The sequence below is a fragment of the Lycorma delicatula genome, chromosome 11, assembly GCF_047948215.1.
Source record: "Lycorma delicatula isolate Av1 chromosome 11, ASM4794821v1, whole genome shotgun sequence".
Taxonomy (NCBI): domain Eukaryota; kingdom Metazoa; phylum Arthropoda; class Insecta; order Hemiptera; family Fulgoridae; genus Lycorma; species Lycorma delicatula.
Window position 1 is genome coordinate 51,329,125 of NC_134465.1, and position 25,769 is coordinate 51,354,893.

The 25,769-nt window shown below is 32.4% G+C and overlaps 1 protein-coding gene across 1 annotated transcript in view; it reads left to right on the top strand.

Moving 5' to 3' along the window:
* The window catches only part of AstA (allatostatin A), a 581,607-nt gene that overhangs the window by 348,425 nt on the left and 207,413 nt on the right, over nucleotides 1–25,769 (top strand). The gene's annotated exons all lie outside the window — the stretch shown is intronic.

Below are 25,769 nucleotides of genomic sequence, written 5' to 3' on the forward strand. Positions count from 1 at the left end.
GATACAATAAATCATTTTATGTATTGATAAATTGTATAACAACATAAATATTAGGATTTCATACGACGATTTAATTGAGAAAAATATGATTTTTTATTTTTTTAACCGGATTTTGAATTATTATTATAAAATTAACACGTTGATGTATATAAAAAAGCTAACAACAAAGTTGTAGTACTTTCTTGACATTGGATGTTTAGTTACTAATATTTTTTCCTTTTTTTTTATGAAGGGGGTTAAAATGTAATGAAAATTTATTGTAATATTATTATTGTTATTATTATTATTAAAATTTTAATTTTTTTTTGTCTTTGGTCATTTGACTGGTTTGATGCAGCTCTCCAAGATTCCCTATCTAGTGCTAGTTGTTTCATTTCAGTATACCCCCTACATCCAACATCCATAATAATTTGTTTTACATATTACAAACGTGGTCTGCCTACACAATTTTATCCTTCTACCTGTCCTTCCAATATTAAAGCGACTATTCCAGGATGCCTTAATATGTGGCCTATTGGTCTGTCTCTTCGTTCAGCTATATTTTTCCAAATACTTCTTTCTTCATCTATTTGCCGCAACGCCTCTTCATTTGTCACTTTATCCACCCATCTGATTTTTAACATTCTCCTATAGCACCGCATTTCAAAAGCTTCTATCTTTTCTTCTCAGATACTCCGATTGTCCAAGTTTCACTTCCATATAAAGCGACACACCAAACATGTACTTTCACAAATAATTTCATGACGTTTAAATTAATTTTTGACGGAACAATTCCTGGACAGGAATCAGGTTGGATGGACGAAACCTTAATTTTACATTGGATCAGGTGGGTATGGCAAAAGCGATCAGGAGATTTACTTTAAAATTACCGATATGCTAGTAATGGATAGTTATCGGGGGGCATACGACTGATAAAGTGAAAGACATTTTAAAAAAGGGTATGACAGACCAAGTAATAATTCCAGTCGGATTGACATCTCTAGACTGACAACCACTAGATGTTTGTATTAATAAACCGTTCAAATCTGCAATTAAACAACTGTACAGTAAATGGACGGCTGATGAAAATTTTTTTTTCACGCCTACAGGAAGAATCAAACGCCCAGATTTTAACCGGATTTGTGTTTGGATAAAAGATGCTTGGGAAGGTATTTCCACGGAATTAGTGAGGAGGGTTTTAAAAAATGCGGAATATCTAATGAACTTGATGGTAGTGAAGACGATCACCTTTGGCAGAGCGACGTGGAGACTACCGGTAACTCTTCTACAGACATTGAAGGCGACAGTGATTAATTAAAAATAAAATCCCATATTAAAAAGTGTATTGAAATGATCCTTTTCAACGTGATACTTTCTTTTCGTTTTGTTGGCCTACTGATTCTGAACTAAACTAGTACTTACGGTAATTAATTATTAATGTAATATTAATATTGTAATTTAAATGAACAAATTAAATGCTTTTACTTTCTGAATATTTACGTAGTTAGGTATTTTTTTTTAACATATCTGTTGTCCTTTAAAATACCGGATATACTCGATTATTTTTTTAGATTTCCGGTCTGGAAAATTGTGGTGCGGGCCTTATTCGTCGGCGGGGGGGTACTGGAATAAATACGGTATATTAAACTATCTGTGAATAAATCCAGTGGATTACTTCAAATTCTGTTTTGTATTTAATCACTATTTATTATTGTTATTATTTATTGTTTTATTGTTGTCATTATTTTTTTTTCTTTCCGTAGTGGAGGAAAAAGCTCTGCCAGCCGCCGTCAGGCCCGCACTGACGGCAGTGCGGGCTCTCACCCGCTATAAAACCTCCCCTTCTACCATGCAGGGGCCGGATCTAAGCCATATGGTATGTACAGCCCCTGCATGATCACCCAGGCACTCCACTATCCGAATCCGTTTGACCGGAAGGCGTCCCCAGGGGGCGATCAACGAGCGACGACTCCAAGGAGACCCCGCCGCCCACCCCCAGAAGCTGGCCTCCCTTGATCACCCGTCATCGAACTCCATGCCTATGGAGGCTTGGAGCCTGCCGTCGCCTCTCTTCATTGGCCTTCTCTCGTATCATTGATTTTTTTTTTTTTTTTTTTGTTTTACCTCCGGGTCCGTATTCAAACAATTTATTCCGCAGAGGATGAGATGAATGTTTTGTAGCGTGTGTGAAAAATGCCATGCCTGACCGGGATTCGAACCCAGGATCTCCGGGTGAGGTATCATTGATGCGATCGTAGTCGAGACACACTCCCACTTGTTGCTATCGCTGAGCATTACTTCGATTATATTGTTGGCCCCCTCCACACCATGACCCTCGAGCACTACGCGGAAGTTGCGCCATCTAGGGCAAAAAAATACTACATGCTCTGCTGTATCCAGTCCGCCGCAATCGTGACAGCGACTTGTATGTCATCTGCCCATCCTGTACAGGTAATCCCGAAAACAGCCATGTCCAGACAGGAACTGGGTGAATTCGTAGCCTGTATTACCATGCTTTCGCTCCACCCAGTTCCTGACGTCTCGTATGAGCCCATAGGCCCACCTTCCTTTGTCTGAATCTCGCCATCTGTCACGCCAAGCCATGTAGAGACCGTCAATTGCCTCCTTTCTGTCCCCTCCAGTCACTATTGAAGCTCTCATTCGCGCTTGTAAGTCTATGGGTGGTACTCCAGCTATAACCGAAGCCGCCTCGGCGCTGATCGTTCGATACCCTGCACACGTATGTTCAGCTTACGTTGTTGCATAACCAAACGCCTCACGTTCCTTGCCCTCGACAACGCTCCCAGCCATACAGGAACTCCATATAACACCACAGAGGAGTACACACTGGCCAACAGTTTCCTCTTACCCGTCTGAGGACCGCCCTTATTTCTCATCATGTTTCTCAGCGCCTTCACCACATGTTCGCCCTTTCTCGCCGCCTCCTCAACATGTATAGTAAATGATCGATTCTTGTCCAGCCACACGCCTAAATACTTCGCGGCTGGACTAGGATGGACTATCGTGTGTCCCACTCTAAAACGCAATGGATGCAGTCTGCGTCTTCCAGCCATAACAACCACTTTCACTTTGTCTTCGGCGAGCCGCAGACCATGAGCTATTAGCCACCTCTTAACCACATCAGCCGCTTCTTCACCGGGCACCATCAGTTCTTCTTCCGTTTTGCGCACAATTACAAGTGCCAAATCATCAGCAAACGCCACCGGGGTGACGCCCGCCGAATAGCGCTGCCTTAGAACATTATCGAAAGCAATGCTCCACAAGGCCAAACCCAACACCGAAGGTGACATGAGGGACACCCCTCTCCACCGGAAATTTCGTTTCACCACCTTCCGACTGTTGTCATTATTGTTATTATCGATTTGTCTTATTTCATTTATGTTCTTAAAGTAAAATAAATAAATAAAGTAATAAATAATAAATAAATGAAGTAAATTGTAATTACATAAACATTTTCAATCTCTCAATATCTTGATCGAGCCGCGAAAACGCGACAATGTGTTCTAATATATCTTGTTATAATTTCACTAATTAATATTCTTATCACAAAGAATAATATATGGATCTCCATATAATGAAACAATATGGGTCTTGTTTAACAGTTTATAGAGCAGTGGAATATCATATCTCAAAAGTGGGTGGAAATTTGATTCTCCTCGCTATACAGAATTCCTTGAATCATTTTAATGTAAAGGTAAACGACCTTATTCGTCACTTCATTCTCAATACAATAGTACCCTGTTCTGTCTACTATTCATGCTTGTCAGCGTCTCTAAATCAACACTAAACTCTTGTAAAACAGGTAACATTAGCACGATATATATATATATATATATATACACACAAACACACGTATACATATACACTCATACGTACTTATTTTCACATTTAGTTTGGGGTATTGTGTGAATGAAGTCTGTTTAATTTAATTAATTACATTTTACTACAAGGTATACATTTTCTAGTAGGTATAGAATCAGGGGGAAGCTTTGCATAATTTACTTTACTGTATTATATAGAATACGATAATTAATGCGAGCATTTATCCCAGAAAATAGCTTAATTTATAAACAAAACAAGTAACTATGTTTATTAAGTTATTTTGTATGTAAATGTGTGGGCGCACATATTTCTTGAAATACATTTAATAATAGGATATAATGTTATATATTTATATATATCTTTGTAAATAAATTTGAAGCGTCATATTGAACTTTATTGAAAAACAAACAAAAAACTGTGTGTCCTTTTGTTTTATTCCTCTAAATTACTTTTCAGTTAACCTATCAAATTTTATCTTACTACTACAAAGTCAGTCAATTATGAATGCTTGAATTAATTCATCAATTCACCATAGAAGGATTAAAGATAGGAATATGAAAATAAAATTTTGTAGCGTAGAGAAATGTTATACCTGACCGAGATTCGAACCCGAGATCCGCAGGATGAGAGAAATAAATAATAAACAAACAAAAAAAATAAATAAAAAAACATAGACAAGTGACAACAATAAATACAAAATAAAGTACAAAAATCACTAAATTTTATACTTCATTCCACTGTAGGAGAGGAACCGCAACAAACATTTTATACCTTCGTTCTGGTTTAATAGAAATTCATATCCGAACGACATGAAATACCTTTAAAGGTATCTAAAATACCTTTAAAGAAAATTTCGATCGTCTTTAAAGGTATTTTAGAGAAAACTTTATTAAAGTAAATTTGTTACCTACAATGCATATATAATAATTCAAAAGTCTTTTCTTTTTTTTTAAATGTATCCCATCTTTTTAAATTTAAATATATTATTGGGGGTTTTTTTTTGCTCTATCTCCCTACAGTTTAAATATTTTTCAAACATTCTTCGGAACCTTATATGTTATATATATATATAATTATCAAGAAATATCTAATTTTTTTTTAATATTATTATTGAAAATTTTATTTTTATAATTTTAGCCTTTTGAAGGAGGTGTTCAATTTAGAGAAAAATGTATTAAAGAAAATTTGTTAAGCTTAACTTTTATATATGAATATGTTTACAATTTTTTTTGTAATCATTTATTCTCAATCTCTAAAAGATATATATACCTATTTTTTGGATACACTCGTACATCTTAATTTTTATTATTAATGATTCTCGGGAAAGTCATATAATACTTCGCCAGATTTTTCTTTTTTTACATAATTCTTTATATGTTTACATTCATACTTCAATTTTCCTCTAATAAGTAATTTACCAAAGGAAAACCCCCTCAGTAGTTGCGTAATATTCCTGCGAAGGCAAACAATTCTTCGTCTATATTTCTCAAATTTATTTATATAATGATTATCAAAAAACAAGATTGAAATTAAGAAATGGTATAAACAGGAAGTGCAAACTGGCTAAAGAAGAGTAGATTAAAGAAAAGGGTTCAGAAGTGGAAAGAGAAATGAACATTGGTAAAATAGACGGAGCATACAGGAAAGTAAAGGAAAATTTTGGGGTACATAAATTAAAATCTAATAATGTGTTAAACAAAGATGGTACACCAATATATGATACGAAAGGTAAAGTCGATAGATGGGTGGAATATATTGAAGAGTTATACGGAGGAAATGAATTAGAAAATGGTGTTATAGAGAAAGAAGAGGAAGTTGAGGAGGATGAAATGGGAGAAACAATACTGAGATCTGAATTTAAGAGAGCATTAAAAGATTTAAATGGCAGAAAGGCTCCTGGAATAGACGGAATACCTGTAGAATTACTGCGCAGTGCAGGTGAGGAAGCGATTGATAGATTATACAAACTGGTGTGTAATATTTATGAAAAAGGGGAATTTCCGTCAGACTTCAAAAAAAGTGTTATAGTCATGATACCAAAGAAAGCAGGGGCAGATAAATGTGAAGAATACAGAACAATTAGTTTAACTAGTCATGCATCAAAAATCTTAACTAGAATTCTATACAGAAGAATTGAGAGGAGAGTGGAAGAAGTGTTAGGAGAAGACCAATTTGGTTTCAGGAAAATTATAGGGACAAGAGAAGCAATTTTAGGCCTCAGATTAATAGTATAAGGAAGATTAAAGAAAAACAAACCAACATACTTGGCGTTTATAGACATAGAAAAGGCATTCGATAACGTAGACTGGAATAAAATGTTCAGCATTTTAAAAAAATTAGGGTTTAAATACAGAGATAGAAGAACAATTGCTAACATGTACAGGAACCAAACAGCAACAGTAACAATTGAAGAACATAAGAAAGAAGCCGTAATAAGAGAGGGAGTCCGACAAGGATGTTCCCTATCTCCGTTACTTTTTAATATTTACATGGAACTAGCAGTTAATGATGTTAAAGAACAATTTAGATTCGGAGTAACAGTACAAGCTGAAAATATAAAGATGCTACGATTTGCTGATGATATAGTAATTCTAGCCGAGAGTAAAAAGGATTTAGAAGAAACAATGAACACCATAGATGAACTCCTACGCAAGAACTATTGCATGAAAATAAACAAGAACAAAACAAAAGTAATGAAATGTATTAGAAATAACAAAGATGGATCACTGAATGTGAAAACAGGAGGAGAAAAGATTACGGAGGTAGAAGAATTTTGTTATTTGGGAAGTAGAATTACTAAAGATGGAGGAAGCAGGAGCGATATAAAATGCCGAATAGCACAAGCGAAACGAGCCTTCAGTAAGAAATATAATTTGTTTACATCAAAAATTAATTTAAATGTCAGGAAAAGATTTTTGAAATTATATGTTTGGAGTGTCGTTTTATATGGAAGTGAAACTTGAATAATCGGAGTATCTGAGAAGAAAAGATTAGAAGCTTTTGAAATGTGGTGCTATAGGAGAATGTTAAAAATCAGATGGATGGATAAAGTGACAAATGAAGAGGTATTGCGGAAAATAGATGAAGAAAGAAGCATTTGGAAAAATATAGTTAATAGAAGAGACAGACTTATAGGCCACATACTAAGGCATCCTGGAATAGTCGCTTTAACATTGGAAGGACAGGTAGAAGGAAAAAATTGTGTAGGCAGGTCACGTTTGAAATATGTAAAACAAATTGTTAGGGATGTAGGATGTAGAGTGTATACTGAAATGAAACGACTAGCACTAGATAGGGAATCTTGGAGAGCTGCATCAAACCAGTCAAATGACTGAAGACAAAAAAAAAATACATATTTCATATTATGAAAATAAGTATAATCATTATGAAGCTACTGTTATATAAAGATACATAAAGAAAAGGTTTTATAAATATATAAAACCTTTCTTTGAATACCGTAATTGTATTTTATAAATAATACTTATTTAACAGTTTTATAAATAAATGATTTATTATTATTTCAATTTTCTCGGCTACAGCAATATATCTTGCCATAGCGATAACACATAGACCGAACACAAAACGTTTAAAAAAATTGGTGTATTTCTAAGTTTTGTGCCTTAGGATTTAAATGTAAATTTATCTGAGAAAAATTTTTTTATTCCAATGCCCCCAAATCCAGACAATCTATTTTTGTCAAAGGGTAGTCTGTAAGTATGTATGTTAGGCTCTATTTATTCTTGCAACTCTGGACCTCGTTGATCGATTTTCTTTAAACTTCCTAAACAGGTACTACCTTCAGAGGGAAAGAATATATTACATTTTTGCAATGATTGAAAATTTTTGCAAATATTTTAATCGAGAAAACAAATTACCAAACATTTTTATTTAATCCTGATCTCCTCTCCAAAAAAAGGAGTTTTAGATTTAATATCTTTAGCTGTATATTGGTTTCAGAAGAGGAATTACTGGGAGATTTTTTCTACATCATTTCTTCATTCAGATCTCCAGATTACTAGGCTTCTATATTATTGTAAAATATTTTGGCTCATCACAATCCAGTGGTCTGTGGTTTTTTTTTGTTTTCAGTCATTTGACTGGTTTGATGCAGCTCTCCAAGATTCCCTATCTAGTTCCAGTCGTTTCATTTTGGTATACTAAATTTCACTAATTGTATCAGCAAAATTTCAATAACAAATGGATTATATTCAACGCACAACAGCCTCTGGATCCAATACATGCAGCCTCTTCAGTCGTTTCACATTGTTCATTTTTATCCAAACGTTTAACATCCAGACGGTTTTCGTGCGAATTAAGTTTAATTACATACTTTGAACTCGGCTGGTAAATTTCTTGACGAATAGATGGCATCCCTATTTAATAGCGGATCTCCTTGTTCTTCGCAAAGCATGGCGCCTTCGAACCTTTGAATGATGTCGATATTGCTGTTGCTTAGTGTACCCGAACTTACATCCCGTTGCCAATATTGGTTTTAAAAACGCCTTATACAAAAACAATTTGTTATTTAACGGTAACATCGATCTACTTCCTAATTCCAGTTCCTAACCAGTTAAACCGACTAAGCCTGACATTAAATTTTTTCCACTTTTCTCTCCCATGATTTTTGTATGTTAGGCGACGCGCGGCTGTCCAAACGAAGTCATAGGTATCTTATGTTATCCGAATAAAGGATATGAACTCCATCTACGTAAACTTGTGACCAAACTTCCATCCTCAACGCAAACGTCACATTACTTGACTTTGTTAACATGTACTTTCCATTTGACTAGCCATTCACTGAAAAAATCTAACTCCGGATTGCAGTTTCTCTGACGCTATTGATGGATTAACCGCAATAATCAACATGTCATCAGCAAAGGACGGAAGAGTGATATTTTTCCTGCTAGGAAGATCAGTAGAGTACATTGAATAAGTACTGGACCTAAGACTGAACTCTGTGGAACGCCCGATTTTTGTATCAAAAAAGCCTTCACCGTATTTAATCTGTGAGAACCATCCATCAAGGTAGTTGCGTATTAACAAGTAAAATGGTTATGTCAGGCTCATTTTAAACTTGTAAAGAAGGTCAGGCAACCATACCTTATCGAAAGCCTGTTTGATATCCAACATTCAGGTATTTATTTATGAGAAATATTTTTATAAAAATATTTTAATATTTTATATCAGTTTGTTTATGAGAAAATAAACTAGTCTTTATAATTATATAGATTTAAAAAAAAAAAACGGTTATTTTTTTGTTGTTAAATATTAACCTTAAAGTCAAAATAACAGAAAAGAAAGTACAGTATTTTAAATTAAAAAAAAGTAATTTGTTTTTATGTACATAAAGCTAGCATATACTTATAAAATATGAAGGTAACTCTTATGAATGAGTGCTCGTTTTATATTACGATGCGAGTTATTAAGTTCTACCAGGAAAGGTATTAAACCACTGGGTATGAATTATGTACCCCGGTTATATTTGTTTACTTATTTTCTCCTCAGACAAATAAATATAATTTCTATTTATTTTGTTCTTTAAAAATTGCAAAATAAAACATTAAAATTATCTCCTACATTTATATGTGTATTAAAATATAAGTTTAATATGTTAGGTTAGATATTAATATTGTAGCTGTAAAAATTGTGATCAGTAATGTAAATTTACTGAAACTGTGAAAAGTTATGCTACAATAAGTCGAATTTATCTAAAATTTTATTAAATTAAAAGGGTGGGGAAAAATATAATATTTTAAATTGATTGGTAACTCCTATGGAATTGCTTTACATTCGTTTTTTATTTATGGTATCTTATTGGGTTAGGCTTATAAATAAATATACCGTATCCTGTTGAAAGATGCTCTATGAATTTAAATTAAAGAAATAAGGATATTTTTTTATACTCGTCTTATTTATATTATACATCGTTTTTCTGTAACATTTTTTCTTCTGGCTAATTTATAGCAATTCTATCTTCCAAATTTTCTAGAAAATAGTTAAATATACTAGAGCAGTATATTTATTTGTACCTGTTTAATCTTTAAACGGCTGTGAACGATAATAATTAATAAACCATACCGTTTAACTCATGTCTACGTTTTACTTATTACTATTTAGTTTGAATTACACAAAGTTTAAAATAATTTAAATAATAATTTTTTGTTGCTGGTGGGGAGAGAGAGATGTATTTACGCACGGAATGGGGGGTCCAGGACTCGGTCCTGATACCCTAGTAGAAAAAGCACAGAATGCCCTTTCTACCAGGACTCAGCCCAGAACCGTTTTACACATTCCTTCAGGCCGAGTCCTCCTATTCTAGCTTTAGAAAGCCGCTACCTAATTATCACTTTCACCTGGCTCAGGATTATACAGGTCCTGAATATACTCCTGACGAATCGAGCTACATTCTCCCAGCTGCTTAGATCACTGAGAATTATCGCAACCAGGAGGTTCAGTGGTCTGAGATCTGCCTCTAGTATCCCTCGATCTGCCGCCCACCGAACACATATGAAAAAGTTGTGCTCGGCATCGTTCTGTATACCGGGGCAATAGTGGCAGTTGGGGGACGGTGAATTCCCTACGGCATGTAAATAAGCGCGTAAATACCCGTGAAATAATATAATAATAAAAATAATTTCAAAAAATGAAATTTAGAATGGCAGACGAAATTTTTCTATATATCAAACAAAATGCTAACATCAAACTTATAATAATTTCCTGACATTTATTATTTATTTTTATATACTTGGATAATAATGGTACATGAAAATAAACCAAGAAAGGTTGAAAAAATGTTTAAAAATCGATATTTTTAAATTTTTATCGGTTCTACTTCCCCCAATATTGCCCCAAAGTATTTTTGTTTTCGATTGCTTACACTATTACTACTTTAGAAAGTAACAAAAAATTGGTTAAAAAAGATGCAATAAACAAAAAATAACTTTTTTCGATTTTAGGAGAAGGCGAAAATTTTGGGGCAAGATTTTTACCATTTTTGCGAAAAATTTCGGTTATCACATTTCAACGGAAATATCCATTTTGACCACTTCTGAATCCATTTCGACTAGTTTCGGCGTGACATCTGTACGTACGTAGATGCGTATGTATCTCGCATAACTCAAAAACGATTAGCCGTAGAGTGTTGAAATTTTGGATTTAGGTTTTTTGTAACATCTAGTTGTGTACCTCCCATTTTTATTGCAATTGACCGGACCAAAAGTTTCCAAAACAGCCCAAAATTAAAAAAAAAAACTGGTTTAGGATTTTTTCTTAATTTCAGTAACAAGCCCTCATTGAGAGCATTTCAACGATATATCACAACTGGTATTTATTTTCATTGGTTTCAGAGTTATAGACAAATAAAATTTTAATTAATGAAATATTTGGATGTTACAAGGGGAAGGCACATCGGTTCGAATCAGACTTCATCTCCTTTTTTTAACTTTTTTTTAAATTTAAATATATTGATTTATTAATACTTATTAATCTCTAATTAAAAAAAAAAATACAATAAATAATAATTCAACAATAACAATAAAAAAAAGAAAAAAATCAGAAGTTATCAGAGAAATAAAATTTTATGTACTTTTAAAAACGTGTATATGTTATTTAATAGGCGTAAAGGAAGTCATCTGTTGACCACATCAGATTTTTTAAATTGCAAATAATTATGTTCACATGTTAAGCTTAATATAAAGTGGGGTTATGTTTAGAAAATTGAACCCAAAAAACTATCCACTCCGTGGAGATATATACCCCCAAAGTTTTACCGAGCTTATTTACATAAGCTTAATATGAGCGTAATGTGTTTACAAAATCTTGCAAAAATTGACCAGGAAAAAGTATGTACCTCTTCCTCTATACATACTGACCCCCCAAAAAATACAAATTAATTCATATATACCATTTTGTGTACAAAATTTCATCAATATCGGGTATCCAGTCAAAATTTATTAAACTAAAAAAAATCCAACACACATATATACGTACGGACGAAAATAATTTCCCACTTTTTTCGTTTTTTGGGGGTCCCTGGGTCATGAAACGTTGAGAAATCCAAATAAACCCTTACTCCATTTTATCACCGATTACAAAATTTCCTTCTTGCAGCACAGTTCTAGAGCTATAGAGCACATAAGCGTATATTTATTCCAATTCTATTATTAAATAAGCAGTAAGGATGAAAGACTGTTATATTAATGAGTGAACTTTCGTGTCAAAGTTTTTTCGTTGTACCGTTGATTAAATCATTTTTATAATTAGTTTCTGAAAATAGAATTTATAAAATAAATTAAAATTTATATATTTTGCTCTAAAACGCCTTAATAAAACGCTAATTTAAAAGTTTAAAAGCGCCAATTCAAAAAAAAAAAAAGGTTAGTGTAAAAGAACCATTGCGCGGCTTTATAAAATACAGGGTCCGGCATATAAACCTGAGATTTTTGAGGGATAATAATTAAACTATGTTTCGTACTATTAAAACATTTAATATATCAAATTAAAGAACAATTTTTGCAATTTATAGTGAATTACTTACATAGATCTTTTTTATTTGAATGTTATGTCGTCCAAATGCATTCCATTTCCCCTCACACACTCACTTAACCTCATTCTAAAACTTGACATTGCTCGCTCAATCATCGCTTGCGGAAACGCTTCAATTTCTCGTTGAATGGCCTCCTTGAGTTCTGTAATCGACTGTGATCGACTACTTAAGACTTTGTGTTTGAGAGATACCCCCACAGAAAAAAATCACAAACAGACAGATCAGGTGAACGCGCTGGCCAAGGAATGTTGCCAAATCGGGAAATCAAACGTCCAGAAAAGGTTTCTCGTAGAACATCCATTGCGATTCTCGCCAAATGGGCGGTGGTACCATCCTGTTGAAACCAAATTTCACGTTCTTGAAAGTCATTCAGTTTCGGTCGCAGAAATTCATTCGACATGTTTACGTATCGATTAGATGTTACTGTTACTCTGCGATTTAACTCTTAAAAAAAATACGGGCCGATTATGAAAAACTTTGAAACAGCACACCATATTGTAACATATTGACTGTGAAGTGGTTTTTCAAGAATTTGCCGTCGATTATGCGAACCCCAATAACGGTAATTTTGTTTATTCACAAATCCTGATACATGAAAATGCGCCACGTCGCTTAAAAGAATAACGGCATCCCGGTGGACATTTTCGAGGATGACCTCGCAAGCTGCTTTGCGAGACGCCCAATAATTTGCATTAAGTTGCTGCACTAACAACATCTTATACGGATGGAATTTCAGGTCGGCATGAAGAATTCGTCGTACACTTCGATCAGAAATGGCTAGCGCAGCAGATCTCGCTGCTGAACGTCGTGGAGACCGCGTAACAACTAACCTTACAGCGTTAATGTTTACAGGCGTTCTCACAGTCCGTTTTCGTCCTGCTGGTTTCATTTTTAAAGCAGACAATGTGTTCCTAAAATTCTTCACCCGCAAAAATATCATATTCCTACTAGGAACAGATGCGTGTCGATTTAAATTGAAATATCTGCGAAATAAACGCTGTGTTACAATAACCGAGTCATTATTTTTAAAATAGGCTTCAATCACAAATGCTCGTTGTTCACCCGACCACAAAATACTGGCTAGTGAAATAGCATGAATAGACCTGTCGATGTACAACACCTTCTCATTGACAGTGATGCCAACATAACAATTACTACAAAATCGTCAGATTTATATGTCGGACTCAGTATAAACGTACTGATATTTCATTATCCCCAAATGTCTAGTATATTTATAAAAAAATTACAAAAACGTTTCCCCCCTTTCTAGAATATTTTAATATATTTAAAATTGTGGCTGTATTTTTTTTTTTATTCTTTCTATATTTTTTTCAATTTCTTTTTTTTTCAATTTACTGTAATCACTTTTAACATTAATTTTAACCAATTAATTCTCCTGGAATAAGGAAGCCTCAAAATCAATTTTTTTATTTGAAATTCCCAATTATCATTGCCTAAACTCATCATCTTTTTAAATATAAAAGTCTCAAAAAAACCTTTTAATACGGGGCCCCTAATTTAAAAAAAAATCAGTAATTTTTTTTTTCTTTTTTGAATACTGCTTGCCTTTCTTAGCTTCATTCTTTTATCACTTATTGACGCGTTTTGGAACTATTCCATTATCAAAACTAATTGTACTTCTATTTTTAAATTTCTGCCAATCTTTCTTTATATAGTTTAGCCAACTCCACTCCCTATATTTGACGTCATGCCTTATTTGGTCTTCTTGTTTATTTGTTATTAGTGGTATACTTATCTTTTAATTTTATTTATCTATTTCCTTTTTTCTATAAATTAAGGTTCTTGAAATTGACATTCGCTTGATTTTTTATCTGTTCATTTATTGTTACTTTTTAATTTAATGATTTCTGGATTTTCTAAAATATTAATTTTTTTTTTTCGTTTAACACTTCTGTGAATCAATTTCATTGATTCCATTTTTATTGTGGCATGTCCTTCTTTTATTAAATGTTTTGCATAATTAGAATTTTGTTTTTGATTTTTAAAAGATCTCATATGTGTTCGTAATATCTTAATTTTAATTTTCTTCCCGTTTGTCCAATCTATGTTGCAAATCGTTTACATTTTATTTTGTATATTCCATTACCGTTGTACATATCGTTTTCTTCTATTTTACTATTAAAAATCTATTTTAGACTATTATTAGAATTCATAACCGTTTTTGTATTATATTTACTATAGAATCGTTCAATCAGAAAAATTTTTGTCGTAGTAAATGTTAATTTACCCTATTTTTATCGTTGGTTGTTTTAATTTTATTTAATTCATTTCTATGTTTTTGATCATTTCTTTTTTATACCCGTTATTTTCTCCTACATGAATAATAATGTTTAACTCTTTTTTATATACTGGTTTCTTTAACAGTAATTTATATAGTCTATCTATCATGTATCTAAAAAATGCTAATTTATGCTCCATTGGATGTCACTGGAACATCATACCTTTTTTTTTTGTCTTCAGTCATTTGACTGGTTTGATGCAGCTCTCCAAGATTCCCTATCTAGTGCTAGTCGTTTCATTTCAGTATACCCTCTACATCCTACATCCCTAACAATTTGTTTTACATATTCCCTCGCCTCCATCATTGTTATATGAAAATGCAGAGACCCACATTTTCTTGGAAAAAAAGCAGCTGTAGTTTTCCATTGCTTTCAGCTGCGCAGTACTCAGAGGACTGAGTGATGTTGATATGGCCGTTTAAGTCATTGTGACTCACGCCCCTAACAACTACTGAAAGAGCTGCTGCCCTCTTTCAGGAATCATTCCTTAGTCTCACTCTCAAGAGATACCTCCCCGATATGGTTGCACCTTCGGTCCAGCTACTCTGTATCCCTGAGCACTCAAGCCCCCTCACCAACGGCAAGGTCTCATGATTCATAGAGGAGGAATCATACCTTACAATATGATTGTATGATTCATAGAGGATGAATCATACCTTACAATATAAAAATTACAGTGATCTTAGCTGAAAACATAATTATAAATATTTTATCTTAATAACAAATTTTTTTTTGTATTTCTGTTTAAATTTAATACTTAATTTCAATCATATTAAGTCATCAAAAATAGCCCCGTTGATTCGTAGGCCGGCGTAATCGGAAATGTCATGCAATAATTTCCCAGATTTCTTTTTATTAGTTTTTGGAATTTTTTTTATAATTTATTATTTAAATGTTTAGTACAAATCATTTTTATTTGTATGAAAATTTTTCTTTAAATTTTAGAAAATTATACATAATTAATCAAATATAAATAAAAACGAAAAAAATAAAAAAAATGTCTGTCTTAGTAGTTTCTACATACTGGGTAAAACTTACTTGGTAAAATCGTTCATTTTCCAAAGAACAAATAGTTATTTTATTATTAGACAAATTTATATTTAAATTATAAAAAGATGATAAAACGTATAAAATATTTTCTGTTAAATTAATGAAAACCCATAAAATCATGAACTGTTCTGCATGTATTTAGTACATTCCTTCTGCACAGATTATTATTATGGAAATAAAATTAATTTATATTTCAACATAGAAATAAATAACAAGTTAGATTGAAATAACTATTTGAGAATTGATGAACATCTCGTAATAAAAGATCAAAAGCCATTTTGTTGAATGAATTTTAATGTATAACATTATAAACATAGACTGAAAGTTATTAAAGTAAATATATCCTTTTAATATGCAATAGTAATGTAACTCTGTATAAACAATAAAAACGTTTATTTGATTCTTTTTGATGTTTGTATCGTGGTGTATTTAGACTGCTTAATGCCCATGAAAAGCTTGTTTAAATAGATAGTCGAATTTTGTTCTGATATTATCCTGATAAATATTATTATATCTCTCAAACAATTGTACAGATAAAAAAAAGGTAAATTAACTGTACGAGTATTAAACGAAACATATGAATTGTATCATTACAATACACTTAGTAGCAACTGTATGGGTACTAAAGGCATCATTATTTTTAATTTTAACAGTATATTTTTTATTAAAAAAAAAAATCTGATGTGGACACCACATGATTTCCCTTGACCTAGTACGCCTATTAAATTATATAAACACATTTTTAAAAGTACATAAAAGTTCATTTCACTAATAACGTCTTATAGATATATAAAATACGAACTAAACTCTATTCTTTGGTTAGACAAATATTAAAAAAAAACTAAAGTCAGAAAATTATCAAAATTAATATAAAAGATTTTCTAATGTAAATCAATAGATCAACAACTAAACAAAAAAAAAACAAAATCAGAAAACCTCGACGTTTCGTCTAAGATGTAGGACTTAGGTTTTCTGCTTTTGTTTTTGTTTGTTTGATTGTTGACTTAATGATTTGCATTAGAAAATTTTCTATTAATTTGGATAATTTTCTAACGTAATTAGTTTATATATATATATATATATATATAAAACCACTGTAGCATGGAATTATGTGAAGCATTGATTACAAGTAACATTCCTCTTCACAAACTTACAAATCCTACTTTCAAAGATTTTTTGCGAAAATATTGCTTGAATCAAAATATACAGATGAATCAACATTACGTACAAAATTTACCTGCATGTTCTGGAAGAAATACGCAATGAACCCAAGGACAGGGTTATTTGGATTTCAGCTGACGAAACAACCGACACTTTTGGCCGTTATATTGCGAATTTCGGTGCATTAAAACTGGAACCCTCTTCTTCCTATTTGGTGGCCTGGAAACACCTTGGAAAGACAAATCATTTTACGACCGCCAGATTCGTGAATGAGGATATTAAAAAAATGTTTCCTGAATCTTCTGCAGATGAAAGTGTTTATATTTCTCTCAGATGCTGCTCACTATATGATCAAAGCAGCCAAAGCTCTTCAAGTATTTATCCTAATTTGATTCATGTGACGTGCTTTGCTCATCGAGTACATGGACTCGCTGAAGAAGTACGATCCACGTTTGGGAATGTAAATAAACTGGTTTCATCAAAAAAGAAAGTGTTTCTTAAGGCACCTGCTCGCAATAGGGTCTATAAAAAAAACTGCCACATTTTCCTTTACCTCCCAAACCAGTGATAACTCGATGGGGAACGTGGATTGAAGTTGTGTTCTTTTACAATGAACATTTTGGGGTAATGAAAGGTGTAGTAAACGACTTCGATAGTGTAGAGACTATGGCAGTTTGTCAGTCCAAGGAAGCATTTAACGATTCTAGTATAAAAAAAAAAACGTAGCTGTGATTAGCACTCATTTTTCCCACATACCTGCTGGTATTACAAAGTTTGAAACTCCAGGCGTTGACTTAATCTATTCAGTCCATGAATAAAATCCGCCAAATGAACTCCGCATTGCCAGATGTGTTCCCGTGTAAACTTAAAGAAAAATTTGAAAACATTTTGAACAATAACCGAGGCTTTGAACCTTTGTGTCAAATTGATAGTTTTATTAATGGAACGGGTGAACTTTTACCAGAAACAATAAGTCCTAACTTAGCACCCAAATTCAATTACTACCCAGTTATCTCAGTGGTTATGGAGTGATCCTTTCCACTTTTAAAAAGTATTTTGAGTGATCGAAGACACAATCTTATTATCGAACATTTGGAACAACAGTACTGATTGTTTACGTTTACAAAAGTAACAAAATTTTAAATAATTGTTAATTATCGAATTTATCGATCTGTTATTCAACTACTTACTAATTGTATGCTGCTTTTTAAATTTAAAAAAAATTAAAAATTACTATTTTTTTATTGTTTAAAGTTGCACACTTTTCATGCTTATTTTAAGCATTTTTCATGCATATTTCCAGCTTTTTATGTTGCATATAATCCGGTTTTTAATTATAACACAGTAGTTCTTACGGTGGCGCTTTATGTTTGTGAGACTATCTTTCAGATTAAGAATGAAAGTGAAACGGACCAATTACTTAAAAAAGAAAGGCGAATTATCAGAACTTGTTTAAATAAAAGTTATCAAAAGAATAGAGTCTGGCGAATTGCCACAAATGAAACAGTCTACAAACAAGTCGACCCGATTTTCAGTACAATGAAAAAACCGAAGAATTCCTCATTTTTTCCACGTATAAAGAATGCCTGAGAACCGAATTCTAAAACAACTGATCATTAACAGAAAAACCTGTGGAAGATATATTGGAAAAATCCAAAGAAATTGGCTTGAGGGTTCAGGACGCCTGATAAAATTAAAATTAACTACGCATTACAAAACAACAGATTTAACGTTAAAAAAATTATAAAGGCATAACAAAGTGGAAGTCACAGACGAGATCAAGAGGCAACGATCCGATAGAATTAAAGAAATACTGGGAAAATCGAAAGGCCGACTAATACAGAAATTCAAGAGGAATGAAATATGGATCAATAAAGTGATCCAGAGTGGCCTCAAAAGTACAAAAAAAAAATATTTTTTTGTTAATTATAAAAAAATATTTTGAACATAAAAATTTGTTAATATTTTTGTACAGTAAATAAATGTTTTAAATTTGTAATATATTTTTTAATTACGGTAATAATAATAATAATAATAATAAAAAACGTAGTTTTCATCTCAGTGTATTAAATTAAGAAATTTTTTTAAAAATAAGGAAAAAGTTACTACATTTTAAAATAAGGAATTAAGTTTGAAATTACTTTTTAATCCTTACTATATCTATTAACTGAGGATTTATTCTTCAAACAATCTGTAATAACTTACAATTTTATGAAAGTAAATCTAACATAGATTTTAAATATTATTATTTATTCTTTTTTAATTTACCTTTTTTTATTATTTTTTTTTTTTAATACTCAAATTACTATAAGTTTTTACTTTTTTTATAATATTTATAAATTTCTTGAACATAGTTCCGCTAGTATATTTTAATAAAATAGTTAAAAGTAAATAAATGATATATCCACCTTACCAGCAAATAAATAATAAGTCCTGGAGATCTTTCGGTTTTTTCAAACCATCATCAGGGCTTAAAATATTATAATTTAATCAAAATTTAATATAATTAATTCTAATTATATCTTTAGATATATGTAATATGTATTCAAATATAGATAGATATAACTAAATCGTTAATAATCATTAAAAAAAGAACAAAGATTTAAATATACAATATATAAACGAATTAACTATGATTAAATTATGTCGGGAATGAAGTTTTTCCAATTTTCATAATCAGTTTTTCAAACAACCATTTGGTTTAGCAATAGATGAACCAGTATCGGCAATTATGTCAGAATATACTTACAATTTTTAAAAAGTTATATCAGATTCCTTTTTCTTGTTTAGCCTCCGGGAATTACCGGTGAGGTATTATTTCAGAGGATGAATGAGGATGATATGTATGAGTGTAGTCTTGTACAGTCTCAGTTCGAGCATTCCTGAGATTGTGGTTAATTAAAACCCAATCACCAAAGAACACCGGTATCCATGGTCTAGTATTCAAATCCATATAAAAGTAACTGACTTTACTAGGACTTGAACGCTGCATCTCTCGACTTCCAAATCAGCTGATTTGGGAAGACGCGTTCACCACTAGACCAACCCGGTGGGTTTGTATAGTGATCCGACTATCGTTTTGTACACATATCAAAATTGCTACTCAAACGAATAGGATGATAGAAAATTAGTGAATTCGGTCGGATTTTAATCATCACTCATTAAACAGGTATACGAGATGTGTGAGAAAACTAATGAGATTGGTAACACTGCGAGGGCTCTGGCAACGCTGTGTCTACCGGTCTGTGCTAGACCGGTTTTTTCTCCCTTCCACATGGTCAGTACGAGTTTCAACTCCGTTCAGCCAACACATTATTTTTGACAGCGCCATCGGCGAAGTTGTGTTTTTTTTGTGTTACAAAATGGAAGATCGGAATTTAGAGCGACGTTGTGCAATCAAGTTTTATGTTAAACTCGGGGAATCCGCGAATGTGATGTTTGAAAAGTTGAAACAGGCCTATGGGAATATTGCTTATCAAGAGCACAAGTTTTCGCGTATGTTGTTCTTATAGGAATACAAGTACAATACATCTACAAGTATGAAGGGAGCGTAATTCAACTTATAACGTTAAATTTTAACTGATATTTAACAAACGGCCAAACGGTTAGCGTATGCTGGCTTCTAGATAATTTTATTTCGCTTTCAAATCCCAGGAATCCTGTCAACGGTCACGGATTTTTTTTCATATATCGTTTCATTGAATTCATCATCTTCATGTTGATAACAATAAAAACCAAATCCGTGTATTTGTTAAAAACAAGGGACCCTGAAAATTAACGGCTTTAAAACTCTCCCAAATCTTACAGTTTTGGATTTAAGAGAACTGCAAATCATCAAAGAACAGGAAGGAGTGAATTTCTTGGAGAAAATTACAGTTAGCCTTTTCAAAATTTCTTTTGGAATATAAAACGGATTTTACAAAATAATAATTCCGATATTAATAATATTAAAATGTTTGTTAACTTAGAAGGGCTAGAGAACGCGAGGACAAAAAGTCATGAAAGACCTACGATTATTAATTTATGTTTGAAAATAGAATAAATATTTAAAAATTAACTAAAATATTTTTATTTATGAATTATGGCCATTAAATTTTGGAGTTAGTCAAAAATGAAAGTTAGGTATCTATTCCCATTTTAAAATATCAATTTTTTCTCGGACATCGTAAGAAGTTGGATTTCAATACCGGATCTTTTGGCGGAGATATAATTAGCTTAATTGTTTTAGAGCTTTTGTTGCGGTTCATCAATAATTCGTGAAACTTGTGTTAAGTTTAAGTCCGATCCGACGAGAGGATATGCCATATGCACCCAAAATAGTTTTTTTTGTGCTTAATATATCTGTTGTTATATTTTGGTTACATGTGTCCTTGTGGTGGAGATTGGGCAGTGCAGCGTTCAAGTCCTAGTAAAGTCAGTTAGTTTGACAAGGATTTGAATACTAGATCGTGGATACCGGTGTTCTTTGGTGGTTGGGTTTCAATTAACCACACATCTCAGGTATGGTCGAACTGAGAATGTACAAGACTACACTTCATTCACACTCATACATATCATCCTCATTCATCCTCTGAAGTATTATCTAAACGGTAGTTACCGGAGGCTAAACAAGAAAAAGAAAGGTCAGTCGGCTTCAACTCTCCGGATTGGTCTAATGGTGAACTCGTCTTCCCAAATTAGCTGATTTGGAAATCAAGTTGCAGCGTTCAAGTCCTTGTAAAGTCAGTTATTTTGACAAGGATTTGAATACTAGATCTTGGATACCGGTGTTATTTGGTGGTTGGGTTTCAATTAACCACACATCTCAGGTATGGTCGAACTGAGAATGTACAAGACTACACTTCATTTACACTCATACATATCATCCTCATTCATCCTCTGAAGTATTATCTAAACGGTTGTTACCGGAGGCTAAACAGGAAGAAAGAGAGAGGTCAGTCGGCTTCAACCCTTCGGGTTTATCTAGTGATGAACGCATCTTCCCAAATTAGCTGATTTCGAAGTCGAGAGTTCCAGCGTTTAAGTCCTAGTAAAGGCAGTTACTTTTATACGGATTTGATAACTAGATCGTGGATACCGGTGTTCTTTGGTGGTGGAGTTTCAATTAACCACACATCTCAGAAATGGTCGAACTGAGACTGTACAAGACTACACTTCATTTACACTCATACATAACCTCGTTCATCCACTGAAGTATTATCTGAACGGTAATTACCGGAGGCAACAGGAAAAAGAAAGAAAGTACAGTCGGCTTCAAATCGAGCTGTCGAGGAGAAGTGTACGTACAGCTGCAGCGTTCAGTTAATACATGTTTAGACAGAATTATAATTTATATAGTGGAATCATCGTTATTCATATAAGTTTTTTATACCATAAAAATAAAACATTATTTCATAAATTCAATTGAACTTTATTTGGGAGTAGTTCATTCCCTAACAATATCAACATTGATTTAACCATTAAGAAACAATTAATCCATACTAAACCAGTATTTCAGTGTATAAAATCTTTTATGCCGCTGGTATTGAAGTATTCGATTTCAAATTTTATTAGGTTTCTTCAACTATCATAAACAAACTTTATATTCAGCGAAAAACTTAAATAAAATGTATGCTTAGAAAGAGATATTAATCTTAAGGATTATGGAACCTCAACAGAAAAAATAATTAAAGTATGCTTTTCTTCAAAAAAAAACAAAAAAAAGAAATTCGTACTAATTTTGTTGTCAAGAAAATTACTTTAAAAAAATGTTCTTCTATTTATAAACGGCTAAAAAGTAAAGCGTGGGGCACGCTCTAATTATAAAGTGGTTGTATACGAGAGCATGCCTAGGTTTTTCTTTATAATCATGGATAAATAGAATTTTTTTTTTTAAAGTAATTTTCTTGAAAACAAAATAATTTGAATTGTTTTTCATTTCTGATTTTTTTTTTTTGGTCATCTGGACCACAAGGATCTCGTTTACACAATACTTTGGAACATTTTGTTTTTTCCATTATTTTTTCATTCTATTGTTTTTCTTCCTCGGTCCACTTTCTTCCTATACTCCTCTTATCCTGCTCTGGAAACTTAGATTTTTTGACTAATTTTCTAAAGCTGTCTTTGTTTAAACAGGTTTCTTTAGCGATTTTTAATGTTTTAAAATTGTTTTCTACTTCTTTAATTCGATTAGTTTTAATAGTTCTACTGTGACAAAAGTTAAATATTTGTTTTATAAATCTGTTTTCGTTCGTTCTGTATAAATAACCCGTAAATTGTAATCTTCTCCGAACGGTGTCCCTATTTTTTTCTGTATTTTTATGTAACTTGCAATTTCACTTTTTAGTTTATAAATTCTGTCCTGGTAATCGGGTCCATATAGGTTTCTTAAAATTCTTTTTTAAAAAGGTCTTTATCTGAAAAATTTTCCAATCACTTCGCACCATAACCGACATTTGCTACATTCTCTCTTTTAGCGCTTCCTTTGATAGATTTTTTGACGGTATACTTCTCCAAGATATTTAAAATTTGACACTTTTGATTTTCTGATTTTTTTTAATTTACTGAAGAAGTTACAGAAACTTCCAAATAAATCTCATCGTTAAAATTGAAGAATAAATTTTCCTGAGGATACTCGAATGACCAAAAGTACTAGAAAAGAGACTGCCGATGAATTGTTGGTAAGGCTGGATTTCATTTATTTATATATAAATAAATAATTTATAAATAAAGTAATAAAGTGACAAATGAAGAGGTATTACGACAAATAGATGAAGAAAGAAGCATTTGGAAAAATATAGTTAAAAGAAGAGACAGACTTATCGGCCACATACTAAGGCATCCTGGAATAGTCGCTTTAATATTGGAAGGACAGGTAGAAGGAAAAAATTGTGTAGGCAGGCTACGTTTGGAATATGTAAAACAAATTGCTAGGGATGTAGGATGTAGAGGGTATAAAAATCTGAAACATTTTCCAATTATTCAGCACCATATAACGCCATTTTCTGCATTCTCTCTTTTAGCGCTCTCTTTTCTAGATTTTTTGACGTTATTACTTCTCCGAGATATTTAAAATTTGACACTTTTGATTTTCTGATTTTTTTGAAGTTACTGTAAAAGTTACAGAAACTACAAAAAAATCTCATCGGATTTTTACCTCGTCAGATTTGACTTCACCGGACTTGACTTTAAGTTTCCGGATTTTTTTTACTGAAACCGCCATTAAAACATAACAGCATCATATGGGTTAACCGAATTTCAAATCAAATTTAAACCTCAAATTTGACCCCAATTTTGATGTACTATTTTGTCTAATCTTGCTTCGTCAAACTCTAGAGATTTTAAGAAGCAAGTTTAAACAAAATGATTTTAGACAAAAAGGTCAGTGGCTTTGACGGATAAGCCGATGTACATATTTTTAATAATATTAGAAAACACAAAAAGTATTTCTATTACTATTAAAATAAAGGCATTGTGATTCTGATTGTAATTTCTACAATTACTATTAATAATTTGATAGCAATTACAATCGAGTAGAACAATACATATCTATTAAAGAAATTGAAATATTCAAAAACAAAAGTTTCAAAAGATATCAAATATACTGTTTTAAGTATATTTACCAATACTTGTATAGTAAATTTACTTGTAGTTAATTTAAAAATATTTCAATAGGTCTGCATGTTGCTAGGCGATTTGATTAGAAATATAATAAATTTATTTTTATCTTAGAAACATTTATTCAGTATGAAATAAAACTTAATGTTTTTAATTTTCGTTAATATTTTAGAAAAAATACAGACTTTGACGGAGAAGCCGTCAAAGGCACCTGTTTATTGCACCTGTTTAATAATATGTTTTTAATAAACATATTATTACAAAAATATGGCAGTTACGATTCTGGATGTAATTTCTCCAATTACTATTAATAATTTTAGAGAAATTACATTCTAGGGGGAAATTGCAAATAATATAGTGATTTTTACCTAATTTTGACTACCTATTTTGACCTATAGTCAAAATTGCATTAACAGCTGAATTTCGAAGTCGAAGGTTCTGAGGTTCAAATCCTAGTAAAAATTAGTGACTTTTATACAGATTCGAATACTAGACAGTGAATACCGGTGGTTGTGGTTGTTGGAATTTCAATAAACAATATGACAACGCTTGATTTTTATATCATATATATATATATATATATATATCCTCATATCACTGGACCTTGGAGTTGCTTATTGTTCACTAGTTGAACGGTATGCAATGTACCCGTTAGGAAAATAAAATATAAATTTTTCATTTCAAAAAGGCCGCCAGTATAGCTGTTAAGGAAGAATGCCGATTGTTATCGGAACGGAACGGAATGTAAGAACGGCTGCAGTTTCAATATTTCCCCTATAGATCGCAGAACCTGAAAATGTCCTTTGCTGCTGTATCTTTCTATAATCGGGCGGATTTCACGGGCTATTTAGTGGCGGTTATTAATTTTAAGTTTTATTTACGGACGGATTTCGTGATTTGCGTTCCTATCCGTATGGACCAGCGTGAAATTTATTTACCGGGTCTGACCGTGGGAGATTAAGCTTTTGAGGCTAGTACATTTCGTGATTTCCCTTCAGTCTATCCGCTCAAGTCCCTTCGGTCCTAGCACCTTATTGGCCTGCAGGAATACACCTACCCGGGCCCTAATTATTTGGAGGGAGCAATGCGCCCCCTTCTCCGAAGAGAGTCGCATATGCTGACTGAATTAAATTGCGGTCTCTTCGTGGGACGGTGCGGGTTGTCGTATAGGTTTTATAGTTTTAACAGTCACTTTCGCGGCCGGAATTTTCGTGCGGTTTCCATTTATAGGTTACGTTATATAGAGGCTCCTAAGCCTGGTTTGTCATTTTTGGACTCTCGTATCGCCTCTTCAC